The sequence below is a fragment of the Ursus maritimus genome, unplaced genomic scaffold (assembly GCF_017311325.1).
Source record: "Ursus maritimus isolate PB19 unplaced genomic scaffold, ASM1731132v1 scaffold_30, whole genome shotgun sequence".
Lineage (NCBI taxonomy): Eukaryota > Metazoa > Chordata > Mammalia > Carnivora > Ursidae > Ursus > Ursus maritimus.
In genome coordinates, this window is record NW_024425564.1 from 9330469 (window position 1) to 9350099 (window position 19631).

A 19631-nucleotide genomic window follows, 5' to 3' on the forward strand; every position below is an offset into this window, starting at 1 on the left:
AGATTACACCTTTTACCCACACCTTGCCACACCCATCTCAACTACTCTCTCCTTTGTTTGGATTTTCCATTAAAAAGCCAATCAAAATAAGGCAGGAAATTCACCAGCCAATGTAAGACTCCAGCTAAATACACTAGTAAAGGATACAGAGTAATTTCAAATACTCACGGATTCTGAAAACAACAAAGAAAGGCAATGTTGGATTTTTAAATATGGGGCCTTAGAACGCCTCTTGGACTGGATCCCTGAAGGAGGAGGAGGGACCAGCCTCAAGAGACCCTTGGGGAAAGAGACAGTTTAGAACAGTGGATAAGGCAGACGCTAGCTTCAGACCAGACAGGTAAAAATCCTAAACCCTCAACCCAATTTATCAGCTAGTGACCTTGGGAAAGTTGAAGTTCTTTGTGCCTTGGATTTATTAAAATTTAAACAGAGATCATAATTGTATCAGATATTTTTTAAACGAGAATGTGACCCACATTTGATTAGGAAGTGCTTAGCACCGTATCTGGCACGTTTTAGCCCTCCATGCCTTATTTAATGTGTGTGGGTGTGATCATGTCTGTTTGCTCACACGTCTGTTTCTCACACTGTGTGTCTGTGGGTAATCTGTCCCTGGGCCACTCTAGGTCTGTGTGTGTCTGTCTTTCAGTAGTATTGTGTGTGGTCCAAGTCGTGTCTCAACAGCATGAGTCTGTGTCTGTGTTACAGTCTGGGGGTCGCGGTCTGCGTCACCTACCAGAAGGGGCTTCCTTAGGGTTGTTGTGGGTCACTGCACTGTGCCCAAGATGGCCCAGCCCAGAGCCTGTCTGTTGCTGTATGCCAGTGTCATTGTACGTCTCTATCATTTCATCAGTGACAATCTCCACAGAGGACCTTATTAGATGGATGTCTGATGTGTATCTGGGTGCCACTCTGTACAGTACCCGTGTTTTGTCCTTTTATGAATGTGTGGCTTTTCAGAATCAGTGTGCTCAGAAGTCATTAACCCTGGCTCTAGATTTGCCATCATGTGAGCCTCACAAGCCCCACAAGGGGTGCTAACTCCTGAATTTCGGGGTTTTGCTGTTCAAGGACTATATACAAGGACTGTTTCTGCTCTCTGAACTTGACAAGACCCCGGACCTGCACCCAGACACGGTACACAAAAATTCTATTCTGGAAGTCAACTTTTCATTTACTATTTCTTTAGACGTCCATTGGGTACCAGCCTTTTTTTTTTTTAAGATTTTTATTTATTTATTCGACAGAGAGAGAGACAGGGAGTGAGAGAGGGAACACAAGCAGGGGGAGTGGGAGAGGAAGAAGCAGGCTCCCAGCGGAGGAGCCTGATGTGGGGCTCGATCCCAGAATGCTGGGATCATGCCCTGAGCCAAAGGCAGACGCTTAACAACTACGCCACCCAGGCGCCCCCATTGTGTGCCAGTCTTGATGCCACGAACATGCTACCGAGTGGGATACAGCCCAGGCCCTTAAGGAGAAAGGGAAACAGGTATTATGGGAGACAGATTTTAAGCAAATGGATGGGAACATTTAACTATAATTCTCACATGTGCATAAAGAATTACAAGGCACTCTGAGAACTTACCACGAGGTGTCTTAATCTTGGAGACCAGAAAAGACGTCCCAGGGTGGCTGGCATTAACTGTGTAGCTGAGAATGGCAGGAGAGCAAGAGGACACTGCACGGTATAGGCATACAACTAATTTCAATCGGTATATTTTCTGCTTGAAGGAAGAAATCTCTTGAGAAGTTCTCATTTGATCAGAAGATAGTGCATTGAGAGCAGATTACTATGATTCTTCAGTGGTCTAATATGCTGGGAATGGTTCTACACATTTCTGTATATATTTGATAGAAGCAGATGAACTGTACCCAAGTGAGTGGGAAGTGGGCTTGTTGAAGAGATATCACCCCCAAACAGGTGCACTGGGCAGATGTCTAATCAGCTGGGTATGTACCGAAGCACCACATGTGTTACAGAACCAGAACCAAACGCAAAATTGAGAAGCAAATAATTGGTTCCTTTTCTCTACAGTCATTCTACAAAGGGTAAATCTGGAAATAGTCTTTGAAAAAATATAAATCAGTCAAAGCAAAAGGAGCAGTCCAGATTGCACAAACATCCTAAGAAATGGGTTAGGTAGGAATTTATAGCACACAGGCGACAGAGATCGAAGCTTCACTTAGAGGAGAACTTCTTAAGTTAAGAGCGGGGAGGGTCTTGAATGTTGACATAAGGAGTTGGGTATTAATCTAAGAGACAGAGTCAAGTTGTGGCCCTTTGATGTATTTTTCTCTACATCTATATATGCACACACATAATATCATTATTATACATAAGTATGTGCATTATAATAATATCTATCACAACACGTCAAGATTCCTCAACTTTGATACTGATAACATTCTGTGCTGGAAAATTATTTGATGCTGGAGGCAGTCCTGTTGGCAGCATCCCTGGCCTTTTAGCCCACTAGATGGTTCCTCTCTCGTTGTGTCTCCAGACATCGCCAAATGTTCCCCGATGGGGAAAAATAACCCATGAGTGAGAACCACTGCTACAGATCCTTCATTCATGAGCGAGCAATGCTGGGGGAGCAGGAGAAGCCTCAGCCCTAACCTGAAAAAACAGACAGAAGGGCCAGAGGCCGGCAACTCCTTAGGTCTGCTTTGTTCTGCTAAAGATCCAAGACGTTTGCAGTGAGCTTTGGGGAATGAGAATCTCTCCAAGCAGGATGCTGTGTGCTCCTTCTGAGGAGCAGTGGAAGTCCACTAATTAAAGTAGAAGGTTCATGTCATATACTTTTATATTGTCAATATTCAGTGAACTCAGTAATACTTCCTCGTCAACTTTACAACTTCAGTAAAGCACATGAATCACAGGCAACTTCACCCAGGGAGTAGACGGAGTCTTTGAGGGGGAGAGATTGCTCTATATGGTGTCAACAGATTTACCCGAAATAAAGCTTACATGTGTAAAGCAAAGGTGGTCCCTTCATTGTAAATAGCAATAGTCTTCCCCGCTCAGCACTCGGCCACTTCATAGTGCCAGATATTAACTAAGGGTTTACTCCTGTCCAGAATGTTCACAAGCTTATTAAGAGTGTCTTTCAGTAGAATATTTTCTCCCTCAGATACAAATGTCCCATCTCAGTTTCAAGTTCCCGCACCCCACTATTTCTTTCCTTAGAATTGTGTGCACTGGTTTGGTGGTGAAATGTTTGGGTTATGCTCCTCTTGGCACTGTTAGTATGCGGAGCGTACCCATTGCAGACGGAGCTTTCCCTGTGATCTGATGACCTCCACGCAGGTGCGTATCTGGCATCCCCTGGTGTGGGGTCAGCTTTTCCCAATATAATATTTCTGAGAGCGGGCCTGCTTTTCCTCAAATCTGTATGCACACGATAAACTAATATCAGCCTTTCTATGACTAGCATATAAAAGTAAATTGGATTTAAATGAATTAATAAACAATAAAATTTAAAAAATAATAGTATATGTAATAGCATATTTATATATACCATATTTAATAGCATAATTTAGATATTTAGATACAAATATCTAAAATATATCTAGTAAAATATGGGTTATATTTCCACATACAAAAATCATATAAGGCACTATTGAGATAGAGAAGACATAAATAACTGAAGGGTATAATACTCATTGTCAGATTCAATACCTAAAGATGTCTATTATATTCAAATGGATCTACAGGAAGACAATATTATCCAAAATTACATCAGCCTTCCCTTTGGGGGGCAGAAATTTACAAAATGGTTCCAAAATGTATATGGAAACACAAAAAGGCAAATGAAAACAGGCCAGTCTTGAATAGGCACAAGGGGTCGAGGCTTACCACAAAGTTACAGTAAACAAGACAGTGGGGTCTTGCAAACTAGGCAGATGAAGAGAGTGGGAACCTCCAAAGCACCACACATATAGGGACACTTGATATAAATGGCAAAGGTGATTTTGTATAGCAAAGGGGGGAAAGATAGTCTTTTCGACAATGGTGTTTGACAATTTGAATACCAAAATGAATATATTTATCATTAGATCAATGATAGATCAATAAATAGATATTCCGATTCATTTTCCTCCCACTATAAATAAGTATTAGTTCCAGGTGAATTATAGATCTACATGTAAGAGGTAGAATAATACAGCCTCCGCGGGTTAATAAAGGGCACTATCTGTGATTTCTAGAGAGATTTTTTCAACTGGCCTGTCTTCCATTTTCGCTGCCCCTTCCCCAGCTCCACGCCCTCCTTCCGCAGGCACCAGAAAGGAAGCACACCAGAAGTCATTCAACTGATCCCATCAAAGTACCCACATAGACAACCGACCAACCGCAAAGGGGAGAATCCAGTTTACCGTGGTGAGAGTCCGAAAGTAGGGAAGGGAGGGAGTCGCGAAGTCAACCTTTTTGGCAAATGGGCTTAAATTGGATGTATTTCTTCCCTCTTCTCCTTACTAAAATGGCAGGTCGACGAGGGTGGGACTTGAACCCACGCGTGCAGAGCACAATGGATTAGCAGTCCATCGCCTTAACCACTCGGCCACCTCGTCACGACACGCCGGAACTTCTAAGTACCTTATTTCAGAGTTTACACTCGAGAACTCCTGGCTGTCTCCAATGCAAGGACATTTAGGGGACGGACGGAGACGTCCGGGGGACACGGAGCTGGCCGGCTCCCACACGAATGGGCCAAGGACTGGACTGGAAAACTCGCGAAGGGGAAAAGGCGGGCTCAGCGCTCCCAGAAGTCAGGACAGGGGTCCAGCGGCGACAGCGGCGCCTGGCGGGGGGTCGGGTTCCCTGGCTCAGGCGGCCGGGCCCCCAGGGGCGCATGCGCGCGGGCGGTGGGCGTGGCCGGGCGGCGCGGGAACCTGTGCGCGCTCAGCACCTGCGCTCCGAGGGCGCCCCCGAGCCGGCCGCGGGCAGGAGCTCCCAGAGCCGGTCCCCCCGAGGAGCCGCCCGCGGGGGACCTGGCGAGTCCGGACTGCGAATTCGTGGTAACGTGGACAGTCTGGGAGATGGGACGACGGGTCTACTCCGTGTCCTTACCGCCTCGCCGCTGCGGGGGAAACTGCGCCCAGAAGAAGCCTTAACTCGCGGGGCTCCTCTCCTGCGCCTCCGCCTCAGAGGAACCGTGAGTGCCCCCCCCCATTCTTCTGTGCCTCTTGGGTGATCTTCTTGGGGCAGGTTGCCCAACTTCCATTCGGTTTTCCAAGGGATGTGGTGCTAAAAATGTTAAAAGACAGCGCCGGCGAGAAGATTATTTCGGGAAAGGGTGAAAAAAAGCTATCTCAACTGCTTTCTTTAGATTTTTCATTTGTTTCACGGAATGAATAAAATGCACATAAATAAACACGGCTAGGGCTGAATTCTGACTAATCACAATGAATCATAAATGCCTGGGGAAAGCAGCTCATGTTAAAGGTGAGTCTTGCAGAGCAAGTTTTCTAGAGGTGGCCAAGAGAGGGGGTGTCCCACGCTGAGGAGGGGGCCTGAGCAAAGGCAGGGAGGCTCGCAGGATCTAGACAAGTGTGGAGCAGTCACTGTGCTGGAGCGCTGAAGCATGTGCGTGACTGATCGGGGAGCATCCGTAAAGGAAGGGGGTCATGATTTTTTTCCTGAAGCCCAAGCAAATCGGTCATAGGGTGAACAACAGGGAACATGGGAGAAGTCCTGCAGGAAAGGATCAACGAACCATTCTCTCTTCTTACTTGAAAAAACCCTTCTCTTTTAGTGTTTGCTGCATTGACCTGCGTAGATCTTCATGCTCAGCTTCATCCACTTCCTTCTGCCTGGTTTTACACACTTGTCCAATTCCTGATTTTGTATCAAGAAGGATCTATTTCCCCTCTTTCCAACAAGACTTTTCCCTCATGGAGTGCTCTTGCCCTTCCTCATTTGAACCTGGATAGATTTGTTTATCCATACCTTGGTTCTCCGCTTAAAGCTTACTTTTTTAATTAACACTTTTTGATCAAAGTTAACCATACATGTTTTAAAAACTTAAGTACTTAAAAAATATGTGTACATGAAAAAGTGGTCTTCTTCCTCTTATCTTATTCTCCCTTGAGAGAGGCAAAGATTTTCAGCCATTTGGCTTTTTGTTTGTGTTGTTTAGTTTTTACCAGCAGCCTATTTATGCTAGGGCAGAGATGGCTAGTCATCCATCAATATTTGCTCCTTTCTTCCAAGAAACGGACATTTAGTAGGGCTCATAGGCACCCATGAGAAGCCTGCGATGCACACCTTTCTTTGATGGCTAAGCATGGCCATGTGGCCAGCTTCTAAACTAGTGCATTCGAGAGTAACTGTTGGTGAAACTTGCAGGTCATGCCCAGAAGGGGAAAGAAATACCATTTACTTCTCTCATCCTACTGTGTCTGCTTGCTGGAAAAGGAAACACCATAGGAATGAAGGAGCCATGAAATACAAAGGAACACCATAGGAAGGAGGGAGCCATGAGGTAGAATACTGGAACCAACACCATGGAGCCCAAGTGTCCCCCTGGGATTGACTATACCTTGAGACAATTATGTGAGAGATGAGTAACGTCTGCTTCCTTTAAACTACAGTAGGTTGGGGTCTTTGTTACAAAGACAAACTTACATTCTAACTAATACACATGCTTTTATTTCTACTTACTGATTTTTTAAAGTTTAGTATTTTCTTTTGATTATCCATTACACAAAAAGGAGTCCCCTCTCTTTCATGAACATTGGAATTGTTTTTTTTCCCCAAGTTACCACAAATAACCATATGTTTTGCCAAAAAAAAAGGGAAAGAAATCGATGATTTCTATAGTTGCTATCCAGTTTTCATCACGATGTCTTCACCATCATGCTCTGCATTTTCCCCCCTTCCCCTGGTGGTAGATATCCCATATCCTAAGTCTTTTTCTATCTTAATTTGCCTACTCCTTTTGGTGGGGCACATTGTAGAGTAGCTTCCTGAAAAAGAGTTCATTGGAAATCAGATTTTTGAATATTTGGGCATTAGAGAATATCTTTTATGTTCCTCTAACATTTGATTCAATGTTGGTTGGGTATGGAATGCTAGGTTGGGAGTATTTTCTTTCAGGATTTTGAAAGTTCTCCATTGTCTTCTATCTTCCAGTATTGCTTTTTTAGAATTAAGAAGTCATTCTAATTAATGATACTTCATTTGTAATTAGTTTTTCTCTAAGGATAATTTCTCTGTCCCCAGTGTTCCTAAATGTCTGAAAAGTATGCCATCATGTGTTTGTATTTTCATTCATTGTTCTGAGAGCTCTATTACTTCATCAAATTTGGAAAATCATATATTTCAGTTTGGAAAACTAGTTTGACTTTTTTGTTATTGATTTTCTCACTTATGTGTTGTCTATTTGCTTTCTTTTTTTCCTGAAATTTCTTTCACATCAGATTTTAAATCTCCAGGATGTTTGCTCTACTTTTTTATTTCTTTCTTCCCCACCCCCACTTTTTTTTTTATTTGTACTGTGCTTATTTTTTTTAATAGACTTTTTTTTAAAAGGCAGTTCTAGGTTTACAGAAAGTTTGATAGGAAAGTACAAAATTCCGGGGCGCCTGGGTGGCTTAGTTGTTTAGCGTCTGCCTTCGGCCCAGGGCGTGATCCCAGGGTTCTGGGATCGAGCCCCACATCGAGGTCCCTGCTCTGCTGAGAGCCTGCTTCTTCCTCTCCCACTCCCCCTGCTTGTGTTCCCTCTCTCGCTGGCTGTCTCCCTCTTCAAATAAATAAATAAAATCTTAAAAAAAAAAAAAGGAAAGTACAAAGTCCCTCTCCTACAGCTTCTCCTATTATTTACATCTTACGTTATTGTGGTACATTTCTTATAACTGATGAACCAATGTAACTAAAATCCAGTTTACATTAAGGCTCACGCTTTGTGTTGCACACTCTATGGGTTTTGACAGATGTACAATGACATGTGCCTGTCATTACTGTATCACACAGAATAATTTCACTGCCCTGTGCTCCACTTCTTTATTCCTACATCCCTCTCTATCCTTTTCAGAGTGGCTTCTTTCATGTAACAATATGCTTTTTATGTCTTTTTGTGGCTTGATAGCTCATTTCTTTTTCTTACTAAGTAATAGTCCATAGTATGGATGTACCACAGTTTGTTTATCCACTCACTTATTTCTTTTTTAAGATTTTATTTATTTATTTTAGAGAGAGAGCACAGACGGGGGAGGGGTGTAGGGAGAGGGAGAGATTCCCAAGCAGACTCCACACTGAGCACAGAGCCTGACGTGGGGCTCAATCCCAGGATCCTGAGATCATGACCTGAGCCAAAACCAAGAGTTGGACACTTAACTGACTGAGCCGCCCAGGCACCCCATCCATTCATTTATTGAAGGACATTTTGGTTGCTTCCAAGTTTTCACAGTTATGAATAAGCTGCTACACGCATCTGTGTGAGGTTTTTGTGTAGTCATGTTTCAGCTCACTTGGGTATCTACTAGGCAGCATGACTGCTGGAGTTTCCCTTTATATTTTTACTCAATATTCTGGAAGATGTCCTTCGCATTTATTCCAGTTACTCCATTAAGTTTTTCATTTCTACTCTCACAATTTGTTTTTTTTTAAAAAGATTTTATTTATTTATTCGACAGAGATAGAGACAGCCAGTGAGAGAGGGAACACAAGCAGGGAGAGGAAGAAGCAGGCTCATAGCGGAGGAGCCTGATGTGGGGCTCGATCCCATAATGCCAGGATCACGCCCTGAGCCGAAGGCAGACGCTTAACTGCTGTGCCACCCAGGCGCCCCCACAATGTCAGTTTTAAGAGGCTTTTATAATTGAGCTACTGTTTTGTACAGTACTCTTTGTATTAACTTTCCTGAGAAGTTTCCTTCTCTCTGCATAATTATTTTCCTCTATTTTTTTGTAGTCCACTTTTATCTCTTTCATATTAGACACTTACTTTAGATGTCTAGTGATCTTTGGTTGCTGGTTATAGTTACAATTTAGCCCTAGAAATAACTGGAAACTGAGACTATGAGTCCAGTTTGTTGACTGTGGACTTCACTGTGATCTGCCTGTGCCATTTATGACCAGACAGTATCTTAGCTCATCCTTCTTGGGATAATAAAATGTCTCGAAGGAGGATTATTCAATTTCTGGCTTAGATGGTGTAAAACTGACTTCCTGCATCCTAAGAAAATTCTTGAAGGACAAAGTTTGAAGGAAGTTCCTTTTGAATTTCAAACTTAATGAATGACACCATGTACGCAAATTATAAGATTATATTACAAATAAATTATAAATTCATATTTCATGTATAAAAAGAGGCAATATATTATACACCACTTCTGAATAAGGACTTGCATCTTACAATGCTAATTAGGTCTCCAAAATTGATCAAAACAAGGGAAGGTAAAAAAGACCACACTCTTTCAGAATACTAAGATGAGCTGGGCCAGTTGAGCCTTGCAAGAAATTGCAGTGGTGGTGGTGGTGGCGGCGGCGGCGGCGGCGGCGGCGTGTCCATTCAGTGCAGGGCACAAAACAGCAGTTATTATTCTAAGGAAATAAGTTGGCTGGCATGAGCAAAGTAGTTGGATTAATACCTTCCTCTCCATCTTTTTTTTTTTCTCTTTTAAATTTGTGTTCATTAATTTACCTGAGCGTTTTCAACAATTCCTAAGTGAGAGCATTTCCTGGGGCAGCGGAGAAAGTACTGGCGAGTTTCGGGCACGGGGTGGGGATTGCTCCTGGTTTTTCTCTCGGGTGTTCAAACCCCGGCGGGCAGTATTCCCTGGTTCTCCACGCTTTTATGGGAAGTCTGTCCTTCCCTCCTCGGACGCATGAAAATGGTGAATATTTAGTTAGTTGTGATACTGAATTCCGCAGAAACGAAACCTTTTTTATTCCTTGGCCCCCCCCTGCTCAGTGTCATGGGGCACGGGCTGACACGCTGCAACCGCTGAATATTCATTCGCCGACGGGCACATAAATGAGCGCCAACCCGGGCGGGGCAGGAACAGAGAGAGGCGGGGTGACCCCGCAGCACTGGACCGCAGCACGAGCGGGCAGGCCGGCGGGAGCAGCAGCGGCTGCGAGGCCGGGAACGCCAGCGCACGGCGCTGGAACAGCGGAAATTCCGCTTCCGGACCAGGCGACCGGAGGTGAGATCCGGGCTGCCGCCGACCCTCGCTCCTCCCCGCGGCAGGTGTGCGCACGCGCGTGCGCGCCCGCCGGCCACGCCCCCGGGCCTTCCTCCCTGCGGCCCAGGAGGGATGCCCTGGACAACTGGCGCGGGTCCGCGCTCTAGGTGCCTCGGCATGCGGGAGATCCCGGCGTGCGTTCCCGCCTCCTCAGAGGACAGTGCTTTTGTGCATAGGGTGAAAAGCAGGTCTTTTTGGCAAGAATATTTGGGAAAATACTTTTTTCCCCCCACCTTGTCTCTAAATCCAGTTGGTTGAAAAGGAAGCGGGCTCGTCCGGGATTTGAACCCGGGACCTCTCGCACCCGAAGCGAGAATCATACCCCTAGACCAACGAGCCGCCTACGTGCAAGACCTGTCCATATTTTAATATAAGAAGACATAGAATCAAATTCTCCATTTTATTTTGTTCACAAATAATTTGTTCCCTGAGAAGGTGTACTCCCCCACCAATCACATAAATGAAACCGTTGAAGAGCTGTTTGTGCGCAGGTGTTGATGGTTTAAACCACCATGGTGTCACTTGGTCGTAGGAAAGACAGGTCACCTGCAGGAAATGTTGACATTTTCTTTTTCCTTTGTTCTACTTTGCTAAACTAGTCTATGTAATTGAACGCATTTTCATTTAGCTTTTAATTAAATTCGGTTAGAAAAATTCGGGTTCTGGAGTTTTCCTCTTCTCGCTATCATGCTTTTTGAAAGCTGGATTTTGCTATCACTGAGAGGCTTGGAGACCATTTGCTCTAACAAGGAGTCTTTGCAGCTAACAGAAGTTCCACGGAATGAAAACTCCTAATCTCGGCAAACTCCGCTGATTCGATTCCATAACATTCATTTTTCAGAGGCGTATTAGGTGAGCTTATTAACTTACCAGAACTTCTGGTTAAAATCATAGTTTCACCATGGGTCATTAGCCGATATCTATAAACCCCATTTTAAATCCATGTAAATATGTATGCATTGAACTAACACACATTTCAGTTTTGCTATACTGAATTCAGTACCTTCAAAATTAAAAACAATTCACCTCATTACATTCATTCTTTCAATTATTCTGTAATTATTTATAGAATGCCTGTTCGTTTTTATTTTTTACCCAAAATGAAATTCTTTTACAAAGATGAATAAAAATAATGATTTTCTTGAATATGTGAGAAGAGAAGTCAATCCTTTGTAAGAGAGTGGATTTCAACTAGCACTCACTTTACATTTTGACTTGGATTTACTGGGTGGATTAAAATAATTCTGACGTTACTAGGCATTCCTCTTTCCATCTCCTATTCACTTAATGTTGGAATAGTGTGATTCTTGTTAACATCCAACTGTTTGCTTTGTACCTTGACAGTTTAAAAGATCTTGACTGATTTCTCTGAAACATTTGCCTTTGACTAATAATAATTTCTCACTGCCCTCAAATTCCATTCCAGATGCCATGGTTCAGACACAGCATTCCACTTTCATGAAAACATGTTCTCCTCTTCAAGAAATAGCATCTTGTATTCATTTACAGCTGGGTCCCCGACATAGGACTATAATAAGACTTTAAATCAAAGTTTAGATACTTCATTGTAGAAAATAATTGTTCAACCTGAACCCCCAAATTTCCCAAAGAATCAATTCCTTGATACTCACAAGAGCACTTCCCTTCATCTTGAAATCAACTGAATAGATTAGTTTACTAATTTCTGAACTCAATGCAATGGCCTTGGGGTCACACCCTCCACAGAGTGACCTACATTCTAGACATCAAACTTGTGTTCTTTCTTCATTTCCATAGTGTGATATACTTTCCCCTTTCTCAATCTAATTTCCCTGCGAATAATAAATATTTCATTTAGTTTTATATCAGTGAGAACTCAGACTCCAAACAAAGGTCCTTATTTAAAGATTGCTAAAAGGAGCATCATTTTACACAGTAGATGACCCACATGTAATTTATATTCCAGTCATTTTACTAGGCCTTGTAGATCGTATGTAATAAGATGCTTAGTTATGTTGACAAACATGATTATATATTCGTACTTAAACTCACGTTCCTTGGTAAACAGAAGGCACACCATGAAGATATAGTTACAGAAGACAAGTTAGGACAATGGATATAAAATATCCTAACAATGAAAACAAGTCTTATTCACCAAGTTTCTATTTAATAATTACTCAGTGTCAGATTTACGTTAGGCCCTGGGTTACCAAAGGCAAATAAGAGTTTCAGTCCTTAGAGAGACTCACTCTAACTGACTATCTGGGTAGTTATAACTGCCACTTTTCTAAATGTTCTCAGCTGAGATTTTATTCCATGTTCTCTCATCTCTCTCACCAAAAAGTTTCCTTGTATAGCTTTAACTATTCCTTTGGGACTCCTGATGGTGGTAAAGTTTGGGTTCAGCTCTCATCTGTTGTAATGGTAGGCCGATACAATCTTTATACCTGTCACTTAATACCATTACCTTTGGAAATATTACTGAACCACTAGGTTTATTATCATTTATAGGTAGGAAAAAGAAGCAATCGTAGCACCAAGTAAATAAGAGAGGGAACTTTTCTCTCTTCACACTTTCAGAATCAAAAAGATGAGCCACAATCTTCTTGGCTATTTAATCAATGTAACTATATTTAAATGACAACTAATATACATTTGGGGGCCTTCTGATGACTTCTTAACTTAGTAACTCATGTTACTAAATTTTTCATCCTTCCCATCTGTTATATGAGAACCACTCCCACGTGAGTTCTATCTGTAGACTAATCTGTGACTCACTTAAGATAAAGTTTACGTTAGTTCAGAACTCTAGTTTCGATCCGTATTTTTATCCAAAGAATATATTTGAAATCTATTCCAAATTTCATAATCTACTCTGTGGTATGACAAATGATTTGAGTGACATTCATATTAATTTTCTATAGTTGACTTTCCCAGAGGTAATTGCCCAACAGTTTCTTTGGTAAGTCCCGTAAAAATTTGCTTTCTCATAAGTGACACAGAGTGGAGACTGCAGTCAGGTCCCCTCAACCCCAACTACAAAATCCAGCATTTCTTGGCTGCCTCCATAAAAGGAAAAAGCTAAAACTCTATGCCCTTGAGTAGCCTATGTTGCAGGAATGCGGAGGGAGGATGCTGACTGAAGGAGGGTTCTTGACTGTTAGGACTCGCAAAGACAAGACCAAGCCAGTCCGCCCCAAGACAGACGACAGCGCCAACTTTTCACCCAAGTTCTCCCTCATTATAATACTAAAAAAATCACACCCAAGGGTGGAGCTGTAACATGCTAATTAGACATGTGACACATGAGGAAGTGAGACATTTAAGTGTGCAGGAGCCAGGCACCCCCGTCCTCTGTATTCCCACCAAGTCCTCTTTTAAAGTCTCCCCAACTCCCCAGAGAGCCAGCCTGATGACTCTTATGTGCGGCCTCCCTCGAGCTCCAGCAGAAGCCCCCACAAAACCTTGCCTGAAGCTGCCCTTCTGCCTCCTTTCAATTTCTATTGTTTAGAGAGCCCCAGGGCCCAGTCAGTTGACACAAGTCAGCGTTTTCACCCAGTGGGTTTTTTTCAATATGCAGATTGTACCTAACACCAGATTGTATGCCAAGCACGGATCATTATTACTACACCTGGTTTACGACTTTGAAATCTCTATATTCTGCTATAACTAAGCACGGAGTCCTTCAAAGATTTGACACTTCAGTGCAAGCAGCTGTCTCCAAATTCTCTACAGAATGGCGTCCCAGCTTGCTGAGTCTCTCACAGGATTTCTCTGAATAAGGCAATGCTGGCAGAAGAAAGCTTCATGTGTCTCTCCCTGGTATATGTCCTTTGCTCTAGAAGCTTTGGGCTTTTCAGTAGAATTGAGAGAGAGGAATTTGAAATGGCAGCTCCTTTGAAAGATGGTTCATCAACCCAATTAATTTTCTTATCAAGTTCTTTTTAATCAATGTTTTTCTGAAAACTTTTCTTTAGTCAAAGACAAGACCCAGGAGATAGCTGGTGTTTCTGTCAACTCTAACTTCTTTATCTTCATCAGTTTTCCTGTCTTGTATCTCGTGAGGCTGCCATCTGATTTGATCATCTCACACTTTATTTCTATTCGTCTGATCCAGTTCTTCCCAGAAACCACTAACAGTCCAGTTTTGGAGGGAACAGCGGGACACCAATTCACCCCATGGCCTGATGCACCCATGGACTGCTCAGAGCCACAACAGTGCACCGACCTCATTTTCTCCTGTGGTCACAGGTCATGATTGTCCTTTGGTTTGCATTTCTTTCTAGAGTGAACTGAAACATACCTTTGATTCTGGGCGCTCTGGAATTACCCAAAGCCTAGGAGGGGGAGGGCATAGGATGCGGAATTCATGGCTGTTCTGGATAGCCCGGAGATCAGGCAATGCCCACCCCCAGATTCCAAGATTACACCCAGGCAAGGACGGAGGCCACCTCCAGATCTGGGGCCATCAGCTGCCAGATGCCCAAGGACAAGAGCCCTGATTCTTTACATGTTTTCTCTCCACTTACTTGTTTTCCATCCCTCTGGTACTCATTTGTTGTTAGGGTTTGTTAAGTCATCTTTGTTTCTACCTGTTGATACTATGTGATGCCTGCTAAGATTGTTCCTTAACTTAATGCTCTAGTTGACTAATTTGATCTTGGGTATAGTGCCCATTGTCTCGTCTGATAGTCTATTGAGTTTTCAAAAAATTCATTCATTGCTTATGCATATGTGGTGTCTCTGACGGGTTCTTCTTCGTAACTTATTCCAGCATCAGGTTTCCATCTCCTTCGTGACTTTAAGAATTTGTATTAGCTTTATTTTAAATCCTTATTCTAATGTCATCCATAAATTCTTTCACCTCTAGTGTAGATTTCTTCATTATTGTCATTTTAAAATAGAGCTTGCACCCTGCAGATGTCTCCTGCCCAGCCTCTAGACCCATGATTCTCCCTTTCTTGATAACATGTGTTTCTATGTGAACATGTGTAATAGGAGCAAAACCCCCTCCCTGATCGTGCAGATCCCTATGATGCGAGGTGAGAATGGCCATGCCACGTGGCAGACCCTTCTGGTTTACCACGTCGGCCAGACTGCAGCTCATTTGCCCCCGCTCCACAAGGAAGCCGTTCACCTCTGCCAAGGAATTTTCCTGTGCCATCTGCTACAACACCGTGGTTTCTCTGAAGTATGTCCCTGTCTTTCCTGGGATGTATGTGAGGAGATGTGGGCTGGATTGAGAGCAGGGAGTTACTCTCCTCCGAGGTTACTTTGTCTGCCTTTTAAACATAAGGTTAAGTCCTAGCCTGAGTGATAGTAGGTACCATATTACAAATTACAACTCTGAAATTGTTTCCACCACTGAACATTCTATGAATTCTTTGGGACAGGTAGTGGCTACAACAGCATAAAACTCCAAGGAAGCGGTTTTCTTTCTATCCCTCCTCTCACTCTGTATTTCTTGATTTTTATTTTGGTTATTCTTCAAGAAATACAGCCAATCTCCTCTTGTCTCCCGCCTGCTGTGTTATCACATAGCTTCCAAAAGTGACTGATAAAGGTGAGAGGTAACAATGGAAAAATCCAAACCTCCCAAATGCATATCTTAAGGAATATCTTTAGAATTTAAATACTTTGCAATAATGAATTGAGTCTTCCCATTAATGAATCTGGTGTCACAAAGCTGTCTTTTCTCTGAATTACAAGTCCGAGCCTCTTTATACACACTGATTTCAACTGTTCAAAATTTCGTGTGCATGTTGCTCTCTGGCACATAGATTTACCGTAATCATCCCCGGGATGGCTGGGAATCAAGGGGCAGTGCTAGTCACTGCTAATACTTTGCTCAGTTCACTGGTGCGGTCAGGTGTGCAGAACTCATGCATGTTTCGGGGAAACAATAGTTTGTCTGGAAACAAACGAGAGTTTGGTGTTAGTTTGCAGCCTCCAGAGCTTCCTGAGCATAATCTGAACCTGGGCCCTCTGAGGAGAGCAGGGAGAGACTGAAGGAAGAGACAGAGGCAGCCCTCTCCAGGTTGGTAGGTGGCACTTTTAATTAGCAAGAGAATATACATACTAGGCTTGTCTTTGGTGGCCGAAGACAAGTAGACCCCTGCACCTGCCTGCCAAATCTTAGAAGTTTATATAGAGGTCCTAACTGGGTTCAGTCACATAGAGTGTCTAGATGGTGTCAAAACACCATCTCACTATCTCAAAGCTGTATCCTTGGGACAGCTTCTGAAAGCAGGGAAGGCTAACAGAACCCATATTCCAAGGACAGGGGAGGGAGTGAGGAGCACCTGTTGCCAGGGTCCAGCTCACAAGTCAGCCAGTGGCCACATCCTCTCAATGACCTGCCCAACATTTGGGAAGAATTCATTTAATTAGAGTCATAAAGGTTCGACCTTTATCTCATTGTCAGAATCAGGGTCCAGAGTTCTAATTCATAAATCATGGAATGGTCTTTATTTATTTCTGTAAAATTAACAAGCGAGTACAGGGTGCTGGGCAGAGAACCATCTGCTCTGGTCCATTCCTCCTGTTATCCTTTGTAAAGGTCATGATGTCGCTATTCTCATCCCCATTTTTCAGGTAAGGACTTTCTGAGATCTAGTATATTTTACTGGCAACTCAGCTGTATTTTACCACTCAGGGGTTTGTAATAGCCTGTTATAAGTTATAATCCACTGAAGAAAAAGTAACATTAAAGAGAAGGCAGAATTTTTTTATTTTGATGGAAACACGTTTACACGATATGGAGCCTCTTCCGTCAGCAGCAGTTGTATTCAGGCATATGAATGCTCGGAAAGAATTTCCATAGTCCAGGTACTTAACGTTTTATTTTCATTGAGGTAAAACATACATGAAGAAAACTGTATATAGCTTACATACACAGCTCAACGAATCTTTGCAAACTGTACATAGCTATAAAATGAAAACATTAGCAGTGGTAAGCCAAGAGTATCTCCCATGTCTCCGTTCCACTCACTGTCCCAGAATATTGGCTGTCCTGACTGAACAGCACAGAGTCATTTTTCCGTCTGTTGCTGAATTGCCCGTGCTCTTCTTCCCTTCCCACCGAGTTCCCATCTAACTTCTTTCAGTGGGAAAGAATATACAACCAGCCCTACTTCCTATCTCTCATGCTTCCAACACTGTCAACAAAATAAATTTTGAGATTTAGATTATTTGATTTGAAAACAATAAACTAGAGAAAGGGGAACTATAATAAGGAATATGGGCAGAATTCTGTGATGACCGCCGTAGTTCCTTTTTCTCTGGTGTGCAGACCTTGTATAATCTTCTCTCCTTGAATATGGGGAGGACCTCTGAATACAGGGGAATTTCACTATTGTGGGGAAGGAAAAATTCTTCCTTTCAAGGTCTTCCAGCTGGTTTAAAAGTTAAATTGATGTGAGACAGATTAACAGGAGAAGAAAACACAAAGTTTTATTACATATGCCTGGAGGACGGATAATGAAATGGAGACCTAAAGAAATGACCAAGGCGGGTGGTTTTTATTCTTTTTAGAAAAAGAAACAATACATTTCTGAGGAATTGACAGGATAAAGAAAACAACATTTGGGAGCTTTACTGAGTAAGGAATTCTAAGGGGAATTTGGATTAAGATAGTGGGTTAGTAAAAACATAACAGAGTTGTTTATACAGCCTTCTCGGCTCTTAAATTTTCCACGTCTGGTGACAAGAATTTCTCTTTACTTCTTAGTACAGGGTGAGTATCTTTCATAGGAAAGATTTATTTCCTGCTTTCAGGGAGACCACAGAGGGTCTGAGGTCCACGCACTGGCTGTTTCCCTAATAGCTTCAATTCAAAATAATCAGTATGTGACTGTGGTACATTTTGGGACAACCTGCCCTTGGCCCCTACACTGCCCTGATTGGATTACATTATGCGACAACGTAGAAGGGATTTTTCAGATGTAATTAAGGTTCCTAATCAATTGGCCTTGAGTTAATAATAATAAAAAAGGAGACATTAGGCCTTGCAGATGCTGCCGTCCCTAAGCCACCTGTGGGGCCCAGCCATGGTCAACTCCACTGTGTTCTTCAACGTCACACTGGAGAGCAGGCCCTTGGACCAAGTCTCCTTCAAGCTGTTTGCAGACAAAATTCCAAAGAGAGCAGAAAACTTTTGTGCTCTGAGCCATGGGGAGAAAGGACTTGGTTCTAAAGGTTCCTGCTTTCACAGGATTATTTCGGGATTTATGTGCCAGGGCGGTGACTTCACACACCACAATGGCACTGGCAATAACTCCATCTGTGGGGAGAAGTTTAAGGATGAGCATCTCATCCTGAAGCATGCGGGTCCTGGCATCTCATCCATGGCAAATGCTGGACCGAACATGAACGGTTCCCAGTTTTTCATCTGCATTGCCAACACTGAGTGAGATGGCAAGCGTGTGGTCTTTGGCAAGGTGAGAGGGGGCAGGGATGTTGTGAAATATGGAGCACTTTGGGTCCAGGAAAAGGCAAGACCAGCAAGAAGATCACCACTGCTGACTGTGGACAAACCTAGTAAATTTGACTTGTGTTTTATCTAAACCACCGGACTATTCCTTCTATAGCTCAGGAGAGCACCCCTTCACCCCCATCTGCTCGAACGTCCTATACTCTTTGTGCTCTTGCTGCAATTCTTTTTTTTTTTTTTTAAGATTTTATTTATTTATTTGACAGAGAGACAGCCAGCGAGAGAGGGAACACAAGCAGGGGGAGTGGGAGAGGAAGAAGCAGGCTCCCAGCGGAGGAGCCTGATGTGGGGCTTGATCCCAGAACGCCGGGATCACGCCCTGAGCCGAAGGCAGATGCTGAACGACTGAGCCACCCAGGCGCTCCTCTCGCTGCAATTCTATGGGCTCCGTATTTTCCTTACTCTCCTGCAAGTCTAGCTGGATTGCAAAGTTAAGTTTGTGATTATGAAATAAAAACTAAACAACAACAATGACAAAGAGGATGACAGGTGATCCTGGATGGGTCTGACCTAATCAGGTAAGCACTCTGGACAAGGGTCCAAAAGAGACATATTCAGAGTAAGAGGGGCTCTCCTGCTGGCTTTGAAGAAAATAAACACCTATGATGTGAACTGCTTATGAAGAGGGTCACGTGGCGGGGGTGCCTCTAGAAACCAAGAGTCTGGGTTCTAAAACAACAAGGAACTGAAGTTTACCAACAATCAAGTGTGCCCGGAAGAGCCTCAGATGAAATTGCAGCCTTAGCTGACATTGTGAATTTACTCTGGTAAAACACGAAGCAGAAGATACAGCTAAGCCACATTCCTGACCTGCTGAAACTATGAGATAATAAATTTGTGTTATTTTAAGTCATTAAATGTGATAGTTTGTTATATAGCAATAGAACACTAATCTACCAGACTATGTGGACATGGTGTTTTCTTGACTGAAAGTCATTCAAGTAGACATTTTTTTTTTCCCTTCTAGG

At 43.0% G+C, this 19631-nt stretch overlaps 2 non-coding genes and 1 pseudogene across 2 annotated transcripts; 1 reads left to right on the forward strand and 2 right to left on the reverse strand.

The window, feature by feature from the left end:
* Positions 1 to 4493: 4493 nt before the first annotated feature.
* Positions 4494 to 4575, reverse strand: TRNAS-GCU. The gene has a single exon. It is a non-coding gene; the product is annotated as a tRNA-Ser (tRNA).
* A 5885-nt stretch (positions 4576 to 10460) lies between these two features.
* Positions 10461 to 10532, reverse strand: TRNAP-CGG. The gene has a single exon. It is a non-coding gene; the product is annotated as a tRNA-Pro (tRNA).
* A 7688-nt stretch (positions 10533 to 18220) lies between these two features.
* LOC103665087 lies at positions 18221 to 18826 on the forward strand (annotated as a pseudogene).
* Positions 18827 to 19631: the final 805 nt, after the last annotated feature.